This window comes from Schistocerca piceifrons, chromosome 2 (genome assembly GCF_021461385.2).
Source record: "Schistocerca piceifrons isolate TAMUIC-IGC-003096 chromosome 2, iqSchPice1.1, whole genome shotgun sequence".
Taxonomy (NCBI): Eukaryota; Metazoa; Arthropoda; class Insecta; order Orthoptera; family Acrididae; genus Schistocerca; species Schistocerca piceifrons.
In genome coordinates this window covers 607,799,429-607,817,851 of record NC_060139.1, presented here as the reverse complement: position 1 = coordinate 607,817,851, position 18,423 = coordinate 607,799,429, and the positions used below count along the sequence as shown (strand labels likewise).

Sequence of the window (18,423 nt, the reverse complement as noted above, 5' to 3'; positions counted from 1 at the left end):
TACTTCTCAGCTTACAGTTGGAGCTGCATAACTGTAGAAAATGACACCTCTGTCAACCAGTCTTGCGAAGAAAACTACACTACTGGCCATTAAAATTGCTACACCACGAAGATGACGTGCTACAGACGCGAAATTAACCGACAGGAAGAAGATGCTGTGATACGCAAATGATTAGCTTTTCAGAGCATTCACACAAGGTTGGTGCCGGTAGCGACACCTACAACGTGCTGACATGAGGAAAGTTTCCAACCGATTTCTCATACACAAACAGCAGTTGATCGGTGTTGCAGGGTAAAACGTTGTTGTGATGTCTCGTGTAAGGAGGAGAAATGCGTACCATCACGTTTCCGACTTTGATAAGGGTCGGATTGCAGCATATCGCGATTGAGGTTTATCGTATCGCGACACTGCTGCTCGCGTGGGTCGAGATCCAATGACTGTTAGCAGAATATGGAATCTGTGGGTTCAGGAGGGTAATACGGAATGCCATGCTGGATCCCAACGGCCTCGTATCACTAGCAGTCGAGATGACAGGCATTTTATCTGCATGTCTGTAACGGATCGTGCAGCCACGTCTCGATCCCTGAGTCAGCAGATGGGGACGTTTGCAAGACAACAACCATTTGCACGAACAGTTCGACGACGTTTGCAGCAGCATGGACTATCAGCTCAGAGACCATGGCTGCATTAACCCTTGACGCTGCATCACAGACAGGAGCGCCTGCGATGGTGTGCTCAACGACGAACCTGGGTGCACGAAGGGCATGATGGTATGGCGTGCCATTGGTTACACGGCCCGATCACCTCTTGTTCGCTTTGACGGCACTTTGAACAGTGGACGTTACATTTCAGATGTGTTACGACCCGTGGCTCTACCCTTCATTCGATCCCTGTGAAACCCTACATTTCATCTAGATAATGCACGACCGGATGTTGCAGGTTCTGTGCGAGCCTTTCTGGATACAGAAAATGTTCGTCTGCTGCCCTGGCCACCAATTGAAAAGTCTGGTCAATGGTGGCCGAGCAACTGGCTCGTCACAATACACCAGTGTCTACTCTTGATGAACTGCGGTACCTGTACACGCCATCCAAGCTCTGTTTGACTCAAGGCGTATCAAGGCCGTTATTACGGCCAGAGGTGGTTGTTCTGGGTACTGATTTCTCAGACTCTATGCACCCAAACTGCGTGAAAATGCAATCACATGTCAGTTCTAGTATAATATATTTGTCCAATGAATACCCGTTTATCATCTGCATTTCTTCTTTGTGTAGCAAGTTTAATGGCCAGTAGTGTACTTTTGGAGAAGAGTTAAGTTACAACATTAGTTTCACGTGTACTGTTACAGAAGAAATCTTTACATAGTCTGATGAATAATACAGATAACTTTATTTTGGTTCAAAAAATGAATTGTCGTTCATGATTAGATATCTGTGGGGAAGCTTGTTCATTACTGTCTTTGATCAAACAATTTTATCATGTGTGATGCCTATCGAACTTATTCTTGCATATTACAATAAGAGACATGTGCGTGGCTTGCGCAGTTATAGAAGTCATTACGTATTTCGATGAATAACACAGATACTTTTATGTTCTGTTTTATTTTGGTGCAAACATGGAATTTTTGTTCATGATAGGTCTACATGGAACCTAGATCAACATTGTCCTTGACATAAGCAATGTTTACAACGCTAAAATATCGTATGTGGTGCATTTCGAAGTTATACTTGGGTATTACGAAATTATGCATTTCAACTGATACAATCCATTAACTAAAATATCGTATGTGGTGTATTTCGAAGTTATGCTTGGGTATTACGAAATTATGCATTTCAACTGATACAATCCGTTAAGAATTTCCTCAAATTGCACCGTTTCTAACATGCTATGTTGCGCTAAAATGTCATAAATTGCGACACTGGTGGATAAACTTGCTGTTTTTCTGTGGCTGATTATGGACATACTGTCTTCATACTTTATTAAACAGCCTCAGCAGCAAATTCTCGAACAGTAAATATCACAATCTTCCTCGAAGTTCATTTTTGTACACTGGTAACACACAGCCACAGGTGGGTGGCCAGAAGTGTATAATTTCGTGAAGTTGGAGGCATTCAACAATGCACAGTTATGAGCATAACCTGAATTAATTTGCAGCATCTGTGTTACTAACCGCCTAACCCGGTTCATGGTTCGTGGAAGACACTCCAAGTTGCAGGCCATCTACCTAACGGTTTTCAGAGGCAAAAAAAATGATTTTCTCTATTCCACGTAATTGTTGACAAAATGTAAAAGTTTAATATCCTGTCATAATCTACTGACTAAGAAGAACAATCTTATGTCAAAAGTTTAACACAGCAAGACAAGTAACACAGCTGGAAACGGTGTGTATGTCTTGAGGTGGCGAACTGAGTGCAAATAGCCAAGCTATATTCATCCAGTATGTAAGAATGAGAGCACTTACTGACGTGCAACAAACTTTATATATAATTTCAAACCATTACGAAACTTCTTCTCACACACATCCCTTTCAAAATAATAAATGGAAAAAAGTTAATCCTTTGCGACTTTTTCGCTGTTCGTGCAGTAAAACTGCCGCATTAGGCATGATGTTTTATTTTATTTCTTTCCTTCTGACTCTACTCGGAACACATTTTGTAGATAGTATTCACGTGTACCAACTAATTTACCTATGAAGTATATCACCGTAAGAGGTATCGTTCAGGAGATATAACGTCATAAACATTGAGCTGCTTGAAAAGCTATCTTTTGATTAGAACAGAGCGTAAACTACTCAGCCTACCCATCCAGTGTTTGATGTCGAGAGTACTCAGCGTCTTCCAGCAAACTTTAAACGTAATTTCAAACCTCTTTGAAAACTGAGTAAAAATTTCTCGGTGTACATGCCGCGTCAAATCAGGATAAATCTCCGAGCTTTCTTTGAAAACTTATTCTCGCTTACATAGTAAACGTCAAATATTTAATATATTAACTCATTTGTAAAGGAGTCACAAGTTCTAAGCTTTTTCATACATGGGAGTTCGATTCGTTAAAGGATCGGGTGTTTACCAGTCTCTGATAATATAAAAAATTGACAAGGTTCGATTGCATAACCTCAACACCAAACATGCTTCTTGTAACTTCCATCAACATAGCTCATTCAGAAAAACATACAAAATAAAGTCGTTAATCTCAGTACTGTGTACTGCAATGGTTGTAACATGTTTTTGGTTCAAGCCGACAAAATTTCAATTGTAGAACCTCATTGGCAACTTCAGTGAAGCATCACCTAATGGCACTGCAAAAATCACGTGGCAACGAAATACGACACGAGTAACAAGACCAAGTATGAACACTGCATGTTTTATCTCAAAGTTTCAGTGCGTGTGTGTGCGTTACCGCTCGCCATAGCAGTGACTATATGACATCACTAAACGTGAATGCCATACTATTTGCGTGTCTCTTCAACAGCTCGCTCCCTGTTCACATGCAACCACTAATGGTCTCGGTAGTCGTTGCATTGGCTCAAGGTCAGGAGGTTGTATGAATCCAATGTAACTAGCTACTTGTGAACGTTTTTTTATATCCTCACTCTTAGCCATATTTATCATCAGCACTTAAAGCGTGAGGCTGTACCGCCTATTGCGCAAACGTGTCATCCTTGGCTGGCTTACGCTGCGACAACCTCTAGCCTTAAAAAGGCATTTACATACATTCCAAGCAGGATGTCTTCCTGCTGACATAACTACCTACTGTTGTGACTCATCCGCTAGTTGGGGTCGCGTTGTCAACAGGAGTTGGAGCGTACAGTGGATGACTGGTCGAGTTCACACCCAGAGGCGTCAGTGAGAGAGCAGTATCTATAACAACATTTAATGATCGTCAGAGCTGCAGCCGGCGACCGGGCGTGAGCGCACATACTGCAAAGGGGAGCTGACGCCTTTCAGCGAATCATGACGACGCTGCCACTGTTCAGTGCCACGGCCACGTGGAGTGCTGATGATGGAAAGCTTTTGACACTGTTCCTCACAAGCGACTTCTGATCAAGCTGCGAGCCTATGGAGTATCGTCTCAGTTGTGCGACTGGATTCGTGATTTCCTGTCAGGAAGGTCGCAGTTCGTAGTAATAGACGGCAAATCATCGAGTAAAACTGAAGTGGTATCAGGTGTTCCCCAGGGAAGCATCCTGGGACCTCAGCTGTTCCTGATCTGTATATAAATGACCTGGGTGACAATATGAGCAGTTCTCTTAGGTTGTTCGCAGATGATGCTGTAATTTACCGTCTATTAAGGTCATCCGAAGACCAGTATCGGTTGAAAAGCGATTTAGAAAAAATTGCTGTATGGTGTGGCAGGTGGCAGTTGACGCTAAATAACGAAAAGTGTGAGGTGATCCACATGAGTTCCAAAAGAAATCCGTTGGAATTCCATTACTCGATAAATAGTACAATTCTCAAGGCTGTCAATTCAACTAAGTACCTGGGTGTTAAAATTACGAACAACTTCAGTTGGAAAGACCACATAGATAATATTGTGGGGAAGGCGAACCAAAGGTTGCGTTTCATTGGCGTTCCAAGATGACCTAGTGAGTCCTCCCAGCTCAGCGCTCTCGAAGGCAGCCCGTAGTGCACTTAGACAGACAGTGCCGACTGTGGTCAACGATGTCGGCTGTCGTGAAGACTGGGCCCTGATCATCCTGCAAGGGTCGACCAAGATGGCAGAAGATGCTCACGAGTCGACCCGGAGGCTGCACGCCCATGCCATGCCTCGTCAGTGTGAAGATGACAGCTTGCATATCATCCACGAAGACCCGTAGTGTAGAAGGGATGGTCTCACACCAGTCTTCTCATCTGCGATGACCCAGTAGGCAGCAACGGCAGATCGAGACTTTGGTATGCATCGCGTTGGCTGTTTCACATCGTTGAAGTAACCAACCAGGTCGTTTCAGTGAAACTCAATAGCACGTCATTCTCTTTGGCTCTACCGACACTGACAGAATGTACATTCCGAAATTTTCCGTGTTTAAAGATCACAGCCTGCGCCATGACACGGTGGCTGTGAGTGTGTGAGCTCATTTGCCCTCATTTATCGGACCCAACAACGCTCTTTTCATAGCTGTGATAATTCTGTACCTATTCTGGGTCGCCGAGCACGGTCGTTTCTTTTTAGGTTTGCTTTTGTAGTGGAACTCAGGCGGTGAAGTTACGTAATGTTACCTCACAGCGCTTTGTATGTAGCGCAGCAACGTTTGTATGCTGCCTACCAACCTCTGAGGTCTGTTACATTGACAGTATTCCTTGTTGACATACAGATTGGCACAGAAGTCGAGAACTAACCTAATCTGTTCTGGTAGAACTTTTAAAATCTTAATCATGTACATTAAAATTATTCTGCTGCGTAACACTACATTCGTTCTAAGTGGTTTGCCCAGCTGAGCCTTTCTCTATTTTTTTGTTTTTTTGTTTTTGTATAAGCAAAATTTTGTGCTTTCTGCGCTAATTTCCGTCTCTTATCGTGTGTGTAATCAGTAAAAAAATGGGTCATTTCATACACAGTAACTTTTATTCTACACTTCTTTAAAAGCAACCATCTCTCACTCACACATAGTGTATGTTTTTGTAAACCTTTGCTTTACTTTCCTTGTGAACGTTATCACATAATTTATTAAATGTATTCTTAACAAAATTTTACTTTCAAGATAAAGTCTCTCTCTCTCTTTCCTAGCATCTAATCCCGACTTGCAAGGTCTGCCAGTTAACTAGATGTGGCATGTTAATTTGAATGGGTGGCCGGATGGCCTTCCTGTCACCACCACGTACCCTCCGGAAAGGAAATAGTGTACCACAACTGTCTGCATCTAGTGTAATCCATGGAATAGTGAAAATGTGTTCAGATGTCTGCGAGCCTTGGAACTGAGGCAGAACATGGGGACCAGCCCAGTATTCATCTAGTGGGATGTGGAAAACCGACTAAAAACCATATTCAGGCTGGCTGGCACACCCGGCCCTCGTCGTTAATCCGCCAGACGGATTCGATCTGAGGCCGGCGCGCCTACTCGAGTCCAGGAAGCAGCGCTCTTGGCTACCCTGGTGAGTTTCAAGATGCAGGCTGCAATGAGAAATTTTTATGTCCAATATAAATATATCATCGTAACGCTTATATTTTTATTACAGTTGTTTCCTCTTCTTTTTAAATCCATATTTCGTTGCAAATTGCGTTACTTTTGCTTCATGTAGAGGTAGCACGATTTCAGACTCTAGCACTATATTTCTTTGGAAATGTCAGTTACTGTTTCTATGACATTTTCTATATTTTGTGCTGTCGCAGTAGCATCTGCACACAACTACTAGTTCATTATTATGGTTCAGTGCCTTAGTCTGTAAAAACAGAACCCTTATATGATCACTTTGTTGTCCGTCTGTCTGCCCGACTGTTTAGAATACTTCTTCTCATGGACAGGCTGAGATATAAATTATGTCATATATTAAAGTCTATGGCCTCATGGCGGTGCAAAAATTTAATCTTTTAAGTCACTTCACCCAAAAGGTACGGCCATTTATACTCGGAAACTCACTCATCAAAACCTACAGCACGTATGCCATTAAACAGTCTTCTGACTGGTTTGATGCGGCCCGCCACGAATTCCTCTCCTGTGCCAACTTCTTCATCTCAAAGTAGCACTTGCAACCTAGAATCATGAAATGTGGCAAGAAGCAAGGTTTCACAGTACAAGTAAAAGAAAAAATCCGGAAACTGTTAATTTGTAGTTGTATCACACGATAAATATTTTTTTACTTTGTTTATCCGTCAGTTAAGACCCTTTTTTCTGGACTAGTTTGACGTATCAAGTTGAAAATGCCACATATGGTCCCTTGGGTTGTAAAAATTCTAACCTTCTAAGTCGATGCAATCATAACATACGGCCATTATATCACATATTTTGATACTGGAAAAGTCACTCATCAAAACCTATAGATTGCTTGCCCTTTGCATAGAGACAAGAAATTTGGCAACAAGCAAGGTTTCATAGTACAAGTAAAGTAAAGAAAAACGAAAATTGCTAATCTGTAAATTAATACAAGAAAAGAATATACACGTGGCTTACATCGTATGGCAATTTGGGTGTGACCGTGAGTGATGCTCGGAAGGCAAAATGGTAAGGCGTGCGCTCGAGATAAGCAGGAAATCCGGATTCGAGCCCCGATCCAGCACAAATTTTCATTGTCATCATTCAGTTATACAGCTGATGGAACTCCATATTCGCAACAGCTAATACCTTACACGTATGACTGAAACTGAGACCATATTTTTTAATCTACTTGTATATTACACATCTTTCCCCACAGCGTTCACTAATTTTGCTGTTAATTTCTAACATCTTGCATCATGTTAACATTGTCGAACACCTTTCTAGGTCGACAAATCATGTAAACTTGTCCTGATTTTTGCCAAGCCTTGCTTTTATTATCAGGGGTGCAACGCCAGAACCTCCTATACTGTATCTTTACCATCCTAAAGTCAAACTGATCGTCATCTAACAGATCCTCAGTTCTCTTTTCCAGTCTTCTGTATATTATTCTTCTCAGCAACCTGGATGCATCAGGTTGCTAAGCTGATTGTGTGATAATTTTCGCACTTGTCGCCTCTTGCAGTCTTCGGAATAGTGTGGGTGATGTTTTTCCGAAAGTCAGCAGTTTGGATGCGTGAGCTGTTAAGCTGATTGGGTGATAGTATTGACACTTATTGCAGAATTCTCATCAAGAAAAACTGCAAACATGAGTAACTTAAAAGGAGATATTCTCGGTGTAGCGAAGCAGATTAAATCACTTAATAAAGGCAAAGCCTCCGGTCAGGATTCAAAAAATGGTTCAAATGGCTCTGAGCACTATGGAACTCAACATCTATGGTCATAAGCCCCCTTGAACTTAGAACTACTCAAACCTAACTAACCTAAGGACATCACACAACACCCAGTCATCACGAGACAGAGAAAATCCCTGACCCCGCCGGGACCGGTCAGGATTATATACCACTCAGGTTCCTTTCAGAGTATGCTGATACAATATCTCCATACTTTGCAATCGCATACAGCCGCTCGCTCGTCGAAGATCGTTACCGAAACACTGAAAAGTCCAAAAAAGGAAACAGGAGTAATCCGCTGAGTTGCAGATCTTCATTGCTAACGTCGATTTGTAGTAGTTTTTTGGAACATATGCTGACCTCGAACATTACGAATACCTCGAAGAAAACGATCCATTGACAAACAGCTAACAACGATTCAGAAAATATAGTTCTGAACACTACTAGCTCTTTATTCTCACGAAGTTACGAGTGCTGCTGACAGTGAATGTCAAATTGATTCCATATTTTTAGAAATTGATTCCATATTTCCAGAAAACGTTTGACACCGTTCCTCAGAAGTTACTTCTAATCAAATTGCGTACCTGTGGAGTATCGTCTCAGTTGTGTGAGCAGATACGTGATTTCATGTTAGAAAGATAATAGTTCGTAGTAACTGACGGAAACCAATCGAGTAAAGCAGAAGTAATATAAGTGTTCCCCGAGGAAGTATTATACGCCCTGCACTGTTCCTGGTGATTATAAACTATCTAGGAGACAGTCTGGGCTACTTAGATTGCTTGCACATGATGCTAACATTTACGCTCTTACAAAGTCATCATATAGTCGAAACCAAATCTAAAATTATTTAGACAAGACATCTGTATGGTGCGAAAAGTGGAAATTGACTCTAAATAATGGAAATGTGGAGTCATCCACATGAGTACTAAAAGAAACGGTTACATGATAAATCACAAAAATATAAATACTGTAAATTCAGCTAAATACTCAGGGATTACAACTACAAATAACTTAAATTGGAACGATTACTTAGAGTGTGTTGTGGTGAAAGCAAAGCAAAGACTACGGTTTATTGGCAGAACACATCTACTAAAGAGATTGCTTACACTATACTTGTCCGCCTACTTCTGGAGTATTGTTGTGTGGTGTTGCACTGCATATGTTAGGATTGACGGAGCACATCGAAGAAGTCCAAAGAAGAGCAGTTCGTTTTGTATTATCGGGAAGTAGGGAAGAGAGTACTATGGATGTGATATGCGAGCCGACCGGTGTGACCGTGCGGTTCTAGGCGCTACAGTCTGGAACCGAGCGACCGCTACGGTCGCAGGTTCGAATCCTGCCTCGGGCATGGATGTGTATGATGTCCTTAGGTTAGTTAGGTTTAATTAGTTCTAAGTTCTAAGCGACTGATAACCTCTGAAGTTAAGTCGCATAGTGCTCAGAGCCATTTGAACCATTTTACGATATGCGAACTAGTGTGCCTATCATTGAAACGAAGGCGTTTTTTGCTGCGGCAGGATCTTCTCATGAAATTTCAATCACCAACTTTCTCTTCCGATTGCCAAAATGTTTTGTTGGTGCCCACCTACATAGAGAGAAATGACCGTCATAATAAAATAAATCAGAGCGCGCACGGAAAGACTGAAGTGCTGGGTTTTCCCGAGCGCTGTTCGAGCGTGAAACTGCATAGAAACAGCTTGAAGGGGGCTTGATGAGCCTTCTGCCAGGCAATTCATTGTATACTGCAGAGTAATCATGTAGATGTATCTGACTTTGCTGTCTTCGAAAGCGTGTAGATAATGTTTTTTCTCGATTTTGATGGTAGGTCATGATTCTACACAGAAACTTAAGTAGTTATTTGGTTTCCACTTCTCCGATGACTTTTGTTTTTACCGTGTATCTTGCAAGCACAAATGAATCTGCAGTTCGAGAACAGACACTGCACTGAACAAGTCAAACTGCAATTTACGTCTGTTTGATGCCCAGTGCGACCGGGATCTGCACTTAGAGGGGTTGGATGTCTACGTAGTTGGGTAGCGTGTGATTTCGTCGACCTCGGTTCGGCGAGTTGCCCGAACAGCGAGCGGCGGCCGCCTTCCGCAGGACCCGCGCCCGACTTCCGCGCCGCCTGGGAATTCGCGGCGCCTGACGCGCGGCGGCCGCCGAGATTCGCGTGCAATTCCTGTGACGTCACTCGGGGCGGCGGCGGCGGCGTCATAGCGTCGCGAGAGGCAGCGGCCAGTAGCACGCGGGCCGCCACATCGCGAGCACGCGACCTGCACTCTGCCACGCCGAGGTGAGCCGCCGCCGCGCCAGCCTCCCCACTCTGTCCGGCACGCCCTCTGAACATCAGAGCACCCTGGCACTTTCCTCCCAGTATGGCCCTGTAGCTTCATTGCCATAGCTGTAATGTTTCATTCTCTTTCGACGAAACTGAAAAGCTCCGGATTTTTACGTTTGCAGCAGAGATGACGTTGTCAATTTACACTATGTTTCGACAGTTAGCTTTTTCCTTGAGGTGTCTCGACTAGTTTGGACTCCTCACGGTTTCTGAGCTACTAAGCCGCACGCTCCCTTTCATACATCGATTGATTGTCGGTTTCGATAATAGCGTTTCGGTGTAAGTGTGCTCCTCAGTCATCTCCCTTCAACGTAGTGATTTGATTTACCACTTGCTTGTTGTGCTCTTGCAGTTCGAAAACGTCTGTGATAAAGCTCTGCATGCCATACGGTTCTGTATAAATCTCTTCGTCTGTGGATAGTTACTGAAACCTACTTCCTTACTGTAGGTCTAATTCTACTTTTTTTTCCCCGACACTTACCTCCATTACCGATTAAATAGTCGTGAAGATTCACGATGTGCCTTACGAACATATCCTTCTTTTAGTCAAATTGTACATAAAAAGTGCAGCTCGTTTTGTATTATCACGTAATAGGGGAGAGAGTGTGGCAGATATGATACGCGAGTTGGGATGGAAGTCATTAAAGCAAAGACGTTTTTCGTCGCGGCGAGATCTATTTACGAAATTTCAGTCACCAACTTTCTCTTCTGAACGCGAAAATATGTTGTTGAGCCCAACCTACATAGGTAGGAATGATCATCAAAATAAAATAAGATAAATCAGAGCTCGAACAGAAAGGTTTAGGTGTTCGTTTTCCCCGCGTGCTGTTCGGGAGTGGAATGGTAGAGAGATAGTATGATTGTGGTTCGATGAACCCTCTGCCAAGCACTTAAATGTGAATTGCAGAGTAATCATGTAAATGTAGATGTAGATGTAAAGATCTTTTTTCACCGAAACGGTTCCGTGCCTCCTCATTCATTATCTAGTCGTATCTTCACCATTCTTCTGTAAAGCCACAGCTCCAAAGCTTCTATACTCTTCTTGTATTTACTGTTTATCATTCACGTTTCACTTCCGCCCATGGCTGTCCTCCAGAAAAATATCTTCGAAAAAAGTTTCTAACACTTGCATTTACATACTTCTATTTTTCAGGAAAGTTTTCCTTGCTACTGCCAGTATGCATTTTATACCCTATTTAGTTCTGCCATCGTCAGTCATTTTGCTGCCAAATAGTAAATCTCATCTGCTACCTTCAGTATCTCATAACCTAATCTAATCCCGTCAGGATCATTTATTTGACTTAATTCTTCTATATCCCGCCATCGTTGTTTTCATCTGATAACGGCTTTTCAAAACACTACAAGATGCTTTGACTAGATCTCTCTAGCTCTTAACGGTCCGTGACACCATCACGATGTTATCGGCATACCTTAAAGTTTAGCTCCCATGAACTTCGCTCCTTGCTTAGTGAACAGACTGAATGAATTCAAGCACAGGCTACAAACCTGTCCAAGTTCCTTCTCAACTACTGCTTCCGCTTCATGTCCTTTGCGTCTTATAACCTCTGTGTGATATCTGTATTTTATCTCTACTACCTTCAGGATTTCAGATAGAGTAAATCGAGCCAGCATTGTCAAAAATTTTATTTAAAACTACAATTCCTGTAACACTTCTAAGAAAGATCGTAGGGTATGCATTGTTTTGTGTATTCCCCAGGACACAAACCGATCTTGCTCAGGGTCAGCTTCTATCAGTCTTTCCATTCTCTTGTAAGTAATAATTAATGTTAGCACTCTGAAACTTCTTAAATTGATGGTTGGGTAGTACTCAAATCTATCAAAAGCTGCCTCCTTCAGTACTAGGATTATTACAGTCTTCTTTAAGTTTGAGGCTATTCCGCCTGTCTCATAACTGACCGCCAGATTTCTCAACTACGTAAATTAAAACCTCCATCCATACGAATTAGCTTAGCCTACTGTCTAATTAATTACTCGCTCCCAGAAGTTCGGTGCCTGCTAGACGAACCTGGCGTCTTAGTACATAATATGACGCACACAGGTGAGGCCACACTCAGCCTCACCGCTGTTAGCCCCAGAAGACAGAGTTACAGACGGCAGCGCACAGCTTGTTCAGTTGCGCTCAGCAATTTAAGAAGACAACTCGGAAAGTTCTAGAAGCGTTGTACGATAACACCAAAATTAACTCGGTGGCAAGAACCGAAACTTTGGAAATTATCCTGTATAGCCCAAGGTGTCTTTCTCGTGCCGCCAGTCCTTTATTTTCTGCTGTACTTATAGTAAAGGATGGCAAACACCTAACGATTGCTGTATGCCAGTAATGCTAAGTTTAATCAACCTTGAACCCATTTATTAAATGCACATATACTAGACAAAACACTTTTCAGGAACTTTAAAACACCGAATTATCAGTGACCTGTTTCAGTACTTTACACAATAGAATGCAAATTACAATAAAATTAAGAGAAACAAGTGAATACATTCCTCAAGTCTGACTCGATTGACACTCCACACATAGTTTTAATCTTTCAGAAACTTTAAGAATTAAGTTTCACTTTCGATTTCTTCCTTAATGCACTTGTAGGTTGCTTTCTTTTGTAATTAGAGCCACATGATGCCGGTTTTTCGATTTTAAAATTTACTATTATATTTTTAACACTTGTGTCCTGATTTTGTTTGAGATTTGCTTTTCGGGTGAAATTTCTATGTTCTCGATGTTTTATGGGCCATAACGAATGAAAGTACTACAACCTCTCTTTTGTGCTATAAATAAAGTAAAGTATTCATCTCGTAACGTGAAAATACATTCAAATATCAGCTAGAGTACAAAGGAGCTGCTCATCCCTAAAGTGAACAGGACATAAAAAGAATTCGTGCCGCACATAAACCAAAAAGTCACACGAATTATAAATAGACGATCTCAGTGTCTAATGATCGGATTTGTGTGAAAAAATTTCATTTTACATGCAAAACAGCAACGCCTTTAAAGCTAAATTACCAATATTTCGGCTTTCAATCCAATTTCATATTTATTTTTCCTTGGTCGCTTTTGGCACGAAGATAGTTTACGAGCTGCAAGCATATAAGTAAACGTCCACGTTAGTGGACAACATGTATTTCAAAATGGAAACCTACTAGCTTCTCGGAGTTACTCCTAGTTTGGCATAAAATGGAAATATAGTTAAAATGCCAATGCATAATGGCACTGAAGGTCACGGTACAAATTGATTATCTTATCGTAGCGTCTGCTTATCGTTTTGAGCAATGAACACAGACATGTAGCAAAAGGATATAGAAATTCGATGACATTATCAATACCCGTCCCTCATTTCTCTGGATTTCCTGTTTTCATTCATCCTTCCCGATAAACACTGGTGCATTCTTCCATCTGGAACCACAAGCTATGTACAAAGAGGTTCAGTATTCAGTTATTCTTTACGTCATGATACAACCTTATTTATTTATTTATTTTTAAATAATCAAGGTACAGTGTGTTACTAAACCAATCACGTTTGCCACATGTATCAATAAATGTTATGCTTTGCTCAAAATTTCACTCACATGATGTTAAACTGCTGGCTGATCGCAAATCACTACTTAGATGCTTACAGAATGTCACAGTGGATTACATGCTGTTCACAGATAGGCTTGTTGAACAAAAACATCCTACGATTTAACTGTACTTGGTACTATCACGTTAAGCCTGAAACAAAGTAGCAAGAGTATTTGCACTCAGTAAATTGATTACACGCTATCATTTGAAACTCGTAATCTAGATCCATAACGACATAGCTTCACTAATGCAATTGACGCTGAGGGTTGCGTCAGATCACGCTGAGGGTGGCGTCACCCCCTTGCTCTTCCCCATTAGTTACTTCTATAGGCTCTTCTTGTCGGTGTGTTATTCCAACAGTCCATTACAGTTGCTTCCCACAATTTCAATTTAATGTTCACGTCAGAGTGGAGAAACTTCTGTTCTTTGTGTAGTTGAATCTGTGATGACAGAAAGTGACACGTTCAAATTGTTTTCTGCTCCAGTACTCAAAACCGGATACTCGTTTCAGGCGCACAACACTCCTTCCAGCGCGCTATTCGAGTAAGACTTATCGACAGAAGGAAAAATGAAATTAGATTGGTTTCCAGAATGGATTTTCACTCTGCAGTGGAGTGTCCGCTGATATGAAACTTCCTGGCAAATTAAAATTATCTACCGGACCGGTCCTCGAACCTGAGAAGTTTCATATCAGCGCACACTCAGCTGCAGAATGTAAATTCAGTTTGGACACAATCCCCCAGGTTGTGGCTAAGCCATGTCTCCACAATATTCTTTCTTCCAGGTGTGTTAGCCCCGGAAGTTTGGTGGGAAACTTCTGTGAAGTTCAGAAGCTAGGAGATCTGCTGGCAGAAGGAAATCTGTAAGGACGGATCACGAATTATGCCCGGGAAGCTCAGTTGGTAGCACCTGTACGGAAGGCAAATGTCCCAGGTTCGAGTCGCGATCCGGGACACAGCTTTAAACTGCCAGTAAGTTTCAAATCAGATTAATTTTTAACGTCCCGTCGACAACGACATTGTTAGAAACGCAACACAGACTCGGATTGGGGAAGAAATCATAAGAACCATCCCAAAATTTATCTTAAGCATGCTATGGAAGACATGAAACATCTAAACATGCACTGGCGGACTGTATTTTGGACCGCCGTCCTCCCGAATGCTGGTCCAGTGCCGTGCCACTGCATGACCTCGCTCTCTGACAGACGGCTGCAAGCTGTACGTTCAAATAACATATTCGAGTTCGGCTCTCTGTAGGACGCACAATTTTAGTTTACATCTCATTAATACAAATGGTACATAGATTTTCCGCATAATTCATTATTTATTTTAAACTCCAACACACGCTTTGATGACCATTCCATCGTCAAAACGATTGTCTTTAACATTGATGAACACTGTTTAAAATATTTCTGTCGGATTCTGAAGTTTGCTATTGATTTAATGACTCCTTCCACACTTTCAAATGACGTGCTAATCTTGTCGTCGCTGCAAATAAAAACCACATTCATCCTTTTCGACGTAGTAATACATATTCTGTTTTACTGCTTTTTAAATTTTCCCCTCTGCTGTCCTCCCCAATGCCAAGTACCCACGAGTGTCTTGGGAGATGACTCACTAACCCCCCCCCCCCCAATCTTCTCTCTAAGGCTACCCAAACGTTTTCCTTACTTATTCTTTCTAGTACATTTTCATTATGTTTTCATCTATTTTACTGTTTCAGTTTCTGTTCCTTTTTTCCTACTTCTCTCATGGTTGATATTTTGTTTCATTTCATGGTGAGGACGAAAATTAATAGTTTTATCAGTCATCAAAGGCTATTATTTAGCTAGCTAAATATGATTAATTTGTAAATATTTATATACTTCTGCTTTCCGTGGCAAGATGCTGGAAATTCATGAACTGTAGATGAACCATTCAGAGAGCACTTGAACCGACAAGGAAAACCCCAGGTGAACTTACATAGCAAGAGCCAATCGAGAAAGAGACCTCATTCCTTCTCCCAGATGCCGATCCTGTGCCTCAGACACTATGTCATCACGCTCGGTACAAAGCTACTACACTCAGAGCATACAATTTCAGAAACTTCATCAGTTCCATATCATTAATCTCCTTTCTATTACTTTCAAGTTGTTTCCACTCTCCTTCGTTTACCGCCAGGCCAAATTATGTGTTAGTTGGGTTATCCGCTAAATCCATTCCTTCTAAGTTCTAATTTCGCCTGCAAGGGCTATTCAGTTAGCACCTTGGGCATTAAGAAGCCGCTTTAGGTGTATTTAATCTTTCTATTACCAAATCACAACCGACTTTCTGGCTCTGAAAACCACATCCTCAGGCGACATCCGTATAACAATGAATCATGAAAGGGTAACAGGCCTTAAAACACCCGTCAAAAGAAATAAAAAATTAAAAAATAGTTTTAAAACCAGTGAAACAGAGAAAATTTTACTCACGTAACTGAGTCATAATAAATAATAACCCGTAACATGGAACCCAACGTTCGTTCTCAGACTAAACCAATAAGCTGCTAAATGGTGATACATCAATGAATCAAAATCACCGGACTTAGGGATCCAAGTCCAAAACATTTGGTGGATCCTACGCACATTACATCACGGTAATCTACTGGTAACATGACGATGCACAAAAAAACCTTGTAAAGACCTTGTGAGAGGCCACATTTTCTGCTATATACTTAGCGCTTTTGTCGTTCGTATATGTTACTTCCGTTATTCCTGAAATGGATTTTCCTTTTGCTACTTAATTGCTAGTTGGTTAAACAACCCATCTTACAAGTCTCTGAGTTGAACATTTGTTTTTTGTTTCATTTTTAAGATCACACGCTGGACTTTTAGAGATATTGTACGTTCTCGTCTGTTTCTTCAGTTTATCCACGTTCTACTGAAGATTATTTCCCGCCGCGCCGACTGGCCGCGCAGTTTAAGGCGTCATGTCACGGTTTGCGCGGCCCCTCCCGCTGGAGGTCCGAGTCCTCCCCCAGGCATGGGTGTCTGTGTTGTTCTTACCTTAAGCTAGTTTATGTAGGTTAGGGACCTATGAGCTCAGCAGTCTGGTCCCTTAGGAATTCACACATATTTGAACATGATTTCCGTTCTTTCGTTTGTTATTGAAGAAAAAAATTATCAGTCATGAGATTTTAAGCTTAGCTATAGTTATCACAAATATCAAATCGTGGTTTCATTGACTGTATAGTGGTAAACATAGGTGAACTGTTATTGCCTCTGATACACAATGGAGTTGTCTCTTTCGATTTTCTATTGTCATTCGTGTGACCAGGATTTTCAAACATTATAGCTTTACTGTCAATAAAATTCTTCATGGCTGTTGTCCGCATTGTCAGTATATAAAATTGTATGACGATTCGGCCACTTACAATAGTGTCCGAAACGTCGGGTAATTTTGTATACTGGCAATGCGGTCAACAGCCCGGAAGAATTTTATTGGCAGTGACAACTGCCACGAAAGCCTACGCTTATATTACAGCTTTATTGCCTTCGTATAGATTTCAACACGTAGCTGGTTTGGTACTCCACGAAACCTACCTCTTGCCTTCTATTTTTCTCAGTATAACGAAAACCACATTTTGAATCTAAAACACTTCCTGAGACATAAAAGTCGAGTCCAGATACAACGACTCATTACAGCACATTTCTCGGTTGTGCAAGAGGAATTTTCTGTTTGATGCATATGTCATTCTGAATTAAGCCTGAATTAATCTAGTAAAACCTCAAGAAACCTAAAGTAGGGTGGTAGGAAAGACATTTGTACCCCTCTCCAGTAGAAAGCTCAAAACAGCATGCCATCTCACCCAGAACGAAGTTTACGCAAAGAGCATTTTATTAAATTCTGCAAGTGCTGTCAAGCGTCCTCCCCGCATAATTTCGATATGGAGACTGAGAAAGACGCTCACTATAATTTATATAATCGTGACTTCAAAAATCCTTCTCGTGTTGAGGAAAAGCAGCTCACAAAAAGCGATACTATATATTCACGTTGTAATTAATTCACAAGACTTAATAAATTGTATGCTAGTCTCCTGTATCTGTGCCATTAAGTTGAGCATGTGCGTCTATACGTGCTTGTGGGCACCCAACACAACGCGTTATTGGCTTGTTGTAAGATTCACATATACCTGCGCGCAGTTAGAAGGCAGTTCTAAGATAGATGAAGTTCAATTTCAGCTCCTGTACTTACCATCTGAACCATCTGGCTGCTCCATTTGCAATCTGAAACTGAGCACTTCAATGATGTGAAACTTCCTATACAGGAATCATTATTTTTGCAATGAAAGGTAATAAGTTCCACGTTCAGTAAAGTATAACACAGTTCGCTGTAGTTAACACCAGTTGTCTCCAAATATCAGGATACAATTTAAAATGTTGAAATAGAATTTTGTTCACGTTTCACATGATGACCACATTATCCACAGTCTAAAGTCTCTGCTAATACCATTTGTTGGGAGACATATCTCATAACATGTTATTTTTTGTCTGGATGTGTTTACACTGTTTTTATCGTTGGTGCCCTGCAGTTCCGGGTTAGCCAACTGTGCACCGATGTCGTGGGTTAAATCCCAAACCTCTCCGCCGTGTCTCATGGAATGAGGGCATGTGACGCTGTCGGTGCCCATCCATTC

At 41.5% G+C, this 18,423-nt stretch overlaps 1 protein-coding gene across 1 annotated transcript in view; it reads left to right on the top strand.

Moving 5' to 3' along the window:
• The first annotated feature begins 10,109 nt into the window (after positions 1-10,109).
• LOC124775104 (esterase FE4-like) overlaps positions 10,110-18,423 on the top strand; it is a 383,368-nt gene continuing 375,054 nt past the window's right edge. Inside the window, exon 1 of the mRNA XM_047249928.1 lies at positions 10,110-10,151. The gene's annotated coding sequence lies outside the window, so the exon portion shown is untranslated. The remainder of the gene's footprint in view (positions 10,152-18,423) is intronic.